Source organism: Budorcas taxicolor, chromosome 20 (genome assembly GCF_023091745.1).
Source record: "Budorcas taxicolor isolate Tak-1 chromosome 20, Takin1.1, whole genome shotgun sequence".
NCBI classification, from domain to species: Eukaryota; Metazoa; Chordata; class Mammalia; order Artiodactyla; family Bovidae; genus Budorcas; species Budorcas taxicolor.
Genome location: NC_068929.1, coordinates 57,876,639 through 57,883,955, shown reverse-complemented (window position 1 = coordinate 57,883,955; position 7,317 = coordinate 57,876,639). Strand labels below are relative to the sequence as shown.

At 35.8% G+C, this 7,317-nt stretch overlaps 1 pseudogene; it reads left to right on the top strand.

Annotated features, from left to right (window-relative positions):
* The first annotated feature begins 5,726 nt into the window (after positions 1–5,726).
* On the top strand, positions 5,727–6,680 carry LOC128066251 (poly(A) polymerase alpha-like; annotated as a pseudogene).
* Positions 6,681–7,317: the final 637 nt, after the last annotated feature.

Genomic DNA, 7,317 nt, shown 5'->3' with positions numbered 1-7,317 from the left:
GCTTATACGTAATTCTGAATAACTTATTGATCACATTCATTTTTATGATTCCTGAAACTCATTTCCAAATATTTGATACTCACATAACTAATAGTTCTCTAAATCACATGTGCCTCTGCTCATTATCAGGTGTATTCTTACTTAACCTGAAATAAATTGATCCCCTCAGCTAGTATATACTCTAGCTTTATATGACATAGGACCACACCATCAGTCTCCCAGGGGCAATAATCATCTGCTTCATTCTCTTTATATGTTTGTTTGTTTGTTTAACTCTCAGGTACGCAGGAAACACCTTGAAGGGCTTGTTCAATTTCAGATTCTGAAGGGGGGCCTGAGATTTTGCATTTCTCACAGTTCTCAGATTATGTCAATACTGCTAATCTGTGGAACACACTTTGGGTAGCAATGATCTAAATGATTGCTGAATTTTTAATGACCTCCTAAAATATTAAAGTCTTCCATGTTGTTTTCATTTACATAGGCTTTCACCTACGTGCTTAAAATTAGCTAAGTGAAAGAAAAGGGAAAAGTGAAGTTGCTCAGTAGTGTCCAACTCTTTGTGATCCCATGGACTGTAGCCTACCAGGCTCCTCCATCCGTGGGATTCTCCAGGCAAGACTATTATAGTGGGTTGCCATTTCCTTCTCCAGGAGATCTTCCCAACCCAGGGAATGAACTGGGTCTCCCACATTACAGGCAGATGCTTTACCAGCTGAGCCACCAGGGAAGCAAAATAAAAATAATAATAATAAAATTAAATTAAAGTTAGCTAATTCATACATAAATCTTTCCTAATATAAATATGAAAGCCCAGGGAAGCAAAGTTCTGTTCAAGTTGCTATGCCTACAGAATTTGTATTTCTTAAGTGAATGTTTAATGCTTGTATGATGTTGATAAAAAGATTATTGGCATAACATTTCACTATTGGTAAGAAAGAGACAGATTGTTTAGAGTAGCAAAATTATTTTTGAAGACAGATCTATGAGCATTTAATTGACTTTCCTGAGAATCTGACAGACATACATCAATCATATTAAAACAAAAATATGTTGAACCATTTGAAAACACTTAAATAATGAGCATCACATTTAAATGATAACATAATATGGGATACTCTAAACACTTTTAGATATTGCTTCTTCTGATTTTTTTTTTTTGTAGATAGCAGCTATCTTTTTCACACAACATACATATAAAAAGTATCATACGCACTATTACCTGACATCAATTTAAGAAAATTTAGTTTTAAAAAATTAGATAACTACTACTTCTTCAGTGTCTCACAATTGCACAATAAATTTTTTAAAGATTGGATAAGTTTTTACTTTCAGTACATGTTACATTTCTATCTTTACTTCCAGATGAAAAGCAGTAACCTTCTTAAATCTTTTCTTCCAGTCTCTTTCTTTCAGTGAGTTCAGTCTTAAACTCTAGCTTGGCTCTCATGTTGTAAATGTACATGTTTTTGATGCTGCTGGTGCTTTGAAATATCTGTAATATCACAGTGGACATCATCATCACCCTCATCATAATCATCTCTAATGTAAATAGCAGATAGACAAATAAAATTTTTTTAAAATGCACTACTAGTGGAAAAATCTAAAGATGTAAACTTCATACAACAATAATGAAATCAAATTGGCATAACCACAATGTTTTATTAGTTGCTATTAAACCAATTACTTTGAGGTATATGCAAGCTATGTGATATAAAGGAGAAATAACATAAAGGAGATTCATATGGTTTATTTAAATTTAGCATCTGCTTTTTGGTCAATATTAAAAGTATGGAATTCAATTAAATGCAAATGGTGATTGCAGCCATGAAATTAAAAGACGCTTACTCCTTGGAAGGAAAGTTATGACCAACCTAGACAGCATATTGAAAAGCAGAGACATTACTTTGCCAACAAAGGTCCATCTAGTCAAGGCTATAGTTTTTCCAGTGGTCATGTATGGATGTGAGAGTTAGACTGTGAAGAAAGCTGAGGTCCGAAGAATTGATGCTTTTGAACTGTGGTGTTGGAGAAGACTCTTGAGAGTCCCTTGGACTGCAAGAAGATCCAACCAGTCCTTCCTAAAGGAGATCAGTCCTGATTGTTCATTGGAAGGACTGATGTTGAAACTGAAACATCAATACTTTGGCTACCTCATGTGAAGAGGTTTTTTTTTTTTTAAATTTTTATTTTTACTTTATTCTGCTTTACAATACTGTATTGGTTTTGCCATACATTGACATGAATCAGCCACAGGTGTACATGAGTTCCCAATCCTGAACCCCCCTCCCACCTCCCACCCCATATCATCTCTCTGGATCATCCCCGTGCACCAGCCCCAAGCATCCTGTATCCTGTATCGAACATAAACTGGCGATTCGTTTCTTACATGATAGTATACATGTTTCAATGCCATTCTCCCAAATCATCCCACCCTCTCCCTCTCCAACAGAGTCCAAAAGAGTTGACTCATTGGTAAAGATCCTGATGCTGGAAGGGATTGGGGGCAGGAGGCGAAGGAGACGACAGAGGATGAGATGGCTGGATGGCATCACCGACTCGATGGACATGAATTTGGGTGAACTCCAGGAGTTAGTGATGGACAGGGAGGCCTGGTGTGCTATGATTCATGGAGTCACAAAGTCGGACACGACTGAGCGACTGAACTGAACTGAAGTGAACTGATACTTGCAAGTTAAAATTATTCTGTAAGACTTATGATCTTGACTGTTTTCACACTGTCATCATTATAAATAAAATTGATAAAATATTTTAAATATACAAATATAAAATATTTATATCCAAATACCTGGCATATATTTTATGTTGATAGTTTGGGCAATTTGTATTTTAAACAGTCAAAAAATATGTTAACAAACATTGGTGTGTTCAGGTATTTTTGAATGTGTGCAATGCAGGAACATAGACTTGAATTGTGCACATGCTAGTGGAGCGTGCACATAACACAGTGTGTGGAAAATTTATGCAGGTTTTATACTATGCCCAAAATAACTATACAGCAATACTTATACAGGATCAAACTGGCATCTCTCTTTTAGCTATAATATGAAGAACCAGCAGAATGGTGCAATGGAACTGTCTTACACTGTTCCCCATCAATCATTTCTCTTTTTTGTTCTTCATTTGTATTACACAGATATTAAAACTCCAGGATCACCTTCACATTTTTCTTGTTTTTGCAAACACCTTGAAATTTAAATCTATATTCTGGGAATACTTATGGATCCATACTTTAACTTGCTTTTGTGTTTTGTTGTTTTATTTGTCCCACTTATCATGTTTTAATTTTCCTGTTTCAATTTTAAATGCTCAATAAGTTATTAATTTCATTCATATAATTTATGTTAATTTTGAACCTATCATCATTATCATGTTTATTACAATAATATCAGTCATTCTTTGCTTGCTTTATTAAATCTTAGCCCAGTGGTGCTAGTTTTGTTAAGTTTGGCATTTTCTATTTTTGGTCTTAGAGTTTCTAGAAGATTTGGTAAGTCTTAATTAGTTCAACCACTAGTTCTTGCAATGCTCCTAGTATGTTTTTAAGACATTTACTTCATTCTAAAGAATGAAGTTTCTTTATTTGTAAAGAGCATCTACCTCACAGAGGTACAGTGAAACTGAATTGATTATGTATCTGTTCTCACAGTGTTGCCTTGCACATAGTAAATATACATTGCTAGGTATTCTTATTTCTTAATTAATTAATTTATTTTAATTGGAGGCTAATTACTTTACAATATTGTAGTGTTTTTTTGCCATATATTGACATGAATCGGCCATGGGTGTACATGTGTCCCCCATCCTGATTTTTTATATACTATGTACCTGAATCTAATCTATCTTGTGAATAACAAAAGTAAATGATAGAGATAAGTATTCTTTCATCATGATGCTTATGTTTTAGTGGAGAATAGAGACAGAAAAAAAATAAATATATTAATGTGTTATTGCATATTATGGTAGGTGCTTTGAATGAAACATACAAGATAGTTGATGTAAATAAGAATAAGAGTAAGAGGGCTCTGATTGATCTGACCCTTCTTTCAAAGAAAAGTCTGCTGGTCTCACTATAAGAATGCACCAGATATATTGTAAGTCCTAGTCAGGCGGCAGAGGTACCAGATAAAATCTGCAAGAAAGGGAGTTTGTAATAAACTTGGTAAATAGCAAATCAGTGTGTGCATAGAGCTGAGAGGAGATTTAAATTTTATATTCTGATTTAAGTTTGAAGTTCAAATTTTAATGTGAATTTCAGCTCTGTGTATATTTTATTGGAACCAGAATTGAAAATGGCATCACCTAGGGATAGATCACAGAATGAAAAGAGAAAAGGTACAAACCTGATGCCCAGGAGAGCTCCTTAGTGTGACAAAGATGAGCCTAAAAAGCCAACTAAGAAGTAACAGGCAAAAGGGTGAAAAAAATATAAGGATGTGTCATAGAAACCAAATGAATTGACAATTTCTTGGATGGAGCAATCAACAGTGTCAGATTCAGCTGAAACTTAAAATACAATAAAGATAGAAAATGTTCAGGATTTAGAGATATAAATATTATCATTCTCTTCAGCAGGATTTTTTTTGTTAAGTGATGAGACCATATTCCAGAATAAAATGAGCTGAGAAAATAGAGACAAGTGGAGGGAAAGCTATTCAAGTGGATTGTGATAGAAGAAGAGAGTTTATGATTTATCTAGTGGTTATGAGGAACTGATTGTCTTCCCTGGTGGCTCAGATGGTAAAGAATCTGCTTAGAATGCAGGATACCTAGGTTCAATCTGTGGGTCTGGAAGAAACCCTGGAGAAGGAAATGGCAACCCACTCTAGTATTCTTGCTGGAGAATTCCATGGACAGAGAAGCCTGGCAGGCAACAGTCTGTGCAGTTCATAGGGTCGCAAAGAGTTGGACACAACTGAGCGACTAACACACACATGAGAAATTAAATGAAAGTGTTTCTGGTATTTTTGCATTTGTTATATGGAAACATGTTTAAAAGTTACCACGAAATATTCAATGGAGAAGGAGTGATGGAATTTTCAAGTGAAGAAAGGGAATAAAAGTAGTTGTTTCTTTATAATATGAGAGGAAAAGAAAGTGAAAACACTGGTGGAGAGAATTAGAATATGTAAGAATAGGAGGAAGGTTCCATATCGGAATATAAGGGAATGACATCAATTATGAGTGGTTGATCAGAATATGAAGCACTTTTCATGGGATATTTATAGTTTCTAAATGAAAGTAGATCTGATCAATGGATAAACATAATGAATTTGGGATTTGGAGACATAGTGCGCAGTTATATACACAACCGAGGGGGGAAGAAAGAGAGGATATAGCAGAAAGATATATGCTTGGTTGTGTGCCTTGGATTTATAGAAGTATATTACCCTGTTGGGTAACTCGATCTGATAGAGCCCGGCTTCTGTATGAAACCTGCGGAGAGTTTAGTCATTTAGTTACATTCAGAATTGAATTCTTTGAATGAGTAGAATGAAAAGATTCAGTGGATGGGGGGGCGTCTTGTTAGGATAAAGCGGGGATGAGGTGAAGCACTTAAAACGGTGTGAGCAGGTGCAGGGTGTGGTTGGACCCAGGGCTAAGGCAGACCCCGCCTCCCTCCCGCCTCAATGGATCAAGCCCAGAGCGTCAGCGGGGGAGGTTGCCAGGGGAGATGGGGCTGCTTGGTGGCGGCACAGGAGATGATGCTGTTTCCAGTTACAACGCAGGGATCATAGGCAAACACAGCTGCCACGGAAGCACTGGGACATTACTTCTCCCGTCAGCTTAGATGCCCGCAAGAAGACTGACTGCCTACTTGAACAGAAACTAGTTGAGACTCTTCTGAAGCCCTTTGGGGTCTTAGGACAGGAAGAGAAACTGCAGCGCAGGATTTTAATTTGGGGAAAATTAAATAACCTGGTAAAAGAGTGTATTCAAGAAATCAATGAAAGCAAGAATCTGCCACAATCTGTAGTTGAAAATGATGGTGGGAAAATTTTTACATTTGGATCTTATAGATTAGGAGTACATGCAAAACGTGCTGATACTGATGCACTGTGTATTGCATCAAGACATGTTGGTCGAAGTGATTTTTTTCACCCCATTCTATAAGTTGAAGTTACAGGAAGAAGTAAAAGATTTAAGAGCTGTTGAAGAGGCATTTGTAAAAGTTATCAAATTGTGTTTTGATGGGTAGGGACTGATATTTTGTTTGCAAGGTTAGCGCTGCAGACTATTCCAGAAGACTTGGATTTAAGAGATGACAGTCTGCTTAACAATGTAGATATAAGGTGTATAAGAAGTCTTCAGGGTTGCAAGGTAACCAGCAAATTTTACATCTACTACCAAACACTGACAATTTCATGTTAACCCTGAGAACTATCAAACTGTGGGCCAAACACTACAATATCTATTCTAATATATTAGATTTCCTGGGTGGTGTTTCCTAGGCTCTGCTAATAGGAAGAACTTGCCAGCTTTATCCAAATGCAACAGCGTGAACTCTTGTATGGAAAATTTTTGTGCTTTTTTCTAAATGGGAATGGCTAAATCCAGTCCTATTGAAACAGCCTGAAGAATGCAATCTTAATTTACCTGTACAGGACCCAAGAGTTAGTGTATTATTTTTTTCCCTACAAATTTGCACTGTGCAATAAGGAACAGAAATCATGTGCATAAACTTGAGGGAGACTTCCCATCCTGTTAAACATAAGTAGACATGTTCATATCACATTTTTTTAATTTCCACTAAAATTGTCCTCTGGTGTGAGAAGCAAAATTATGTACCCTGGAACCACATTTAATTGTACATAGTTTATATCAGTCACTAACATTTTAATTTATTTTTCATAGAACTACCTTGTAAGTCAAAGTTGTGCAGGCATTTGTGCTTCAAAAATAATAAAGTATATTAAAGATTCAGTGGATGATTTGATTCAACATTGATTTGATCAACAAATAATAATTAAGTACCTGATATGTGCCAAGACCACTTCTAGAACACCTGATATAGCAGTTAAAATATAGACTTTTCTTCTAAACTCATTTTGATGGACTGTTCAGAAAATAGTCCTGTCATTCTAGGTGGCAACAAATTCTGTTAACAAAATATAAAAACAAGGTGAGAAATAATGGATGGTTAGAACCATATTTTATAGAGTGTTCAGGTGATGTTGGAGGAGAAAATGTAATCATGAGAACAACAATGCACATGAAAGAGGAGGAAGATGAGGAGAGATAGTGCGAAGGTTTTGGTGTTATTAATAAATGTGTGATGTGTGCAAGAGAAAACAA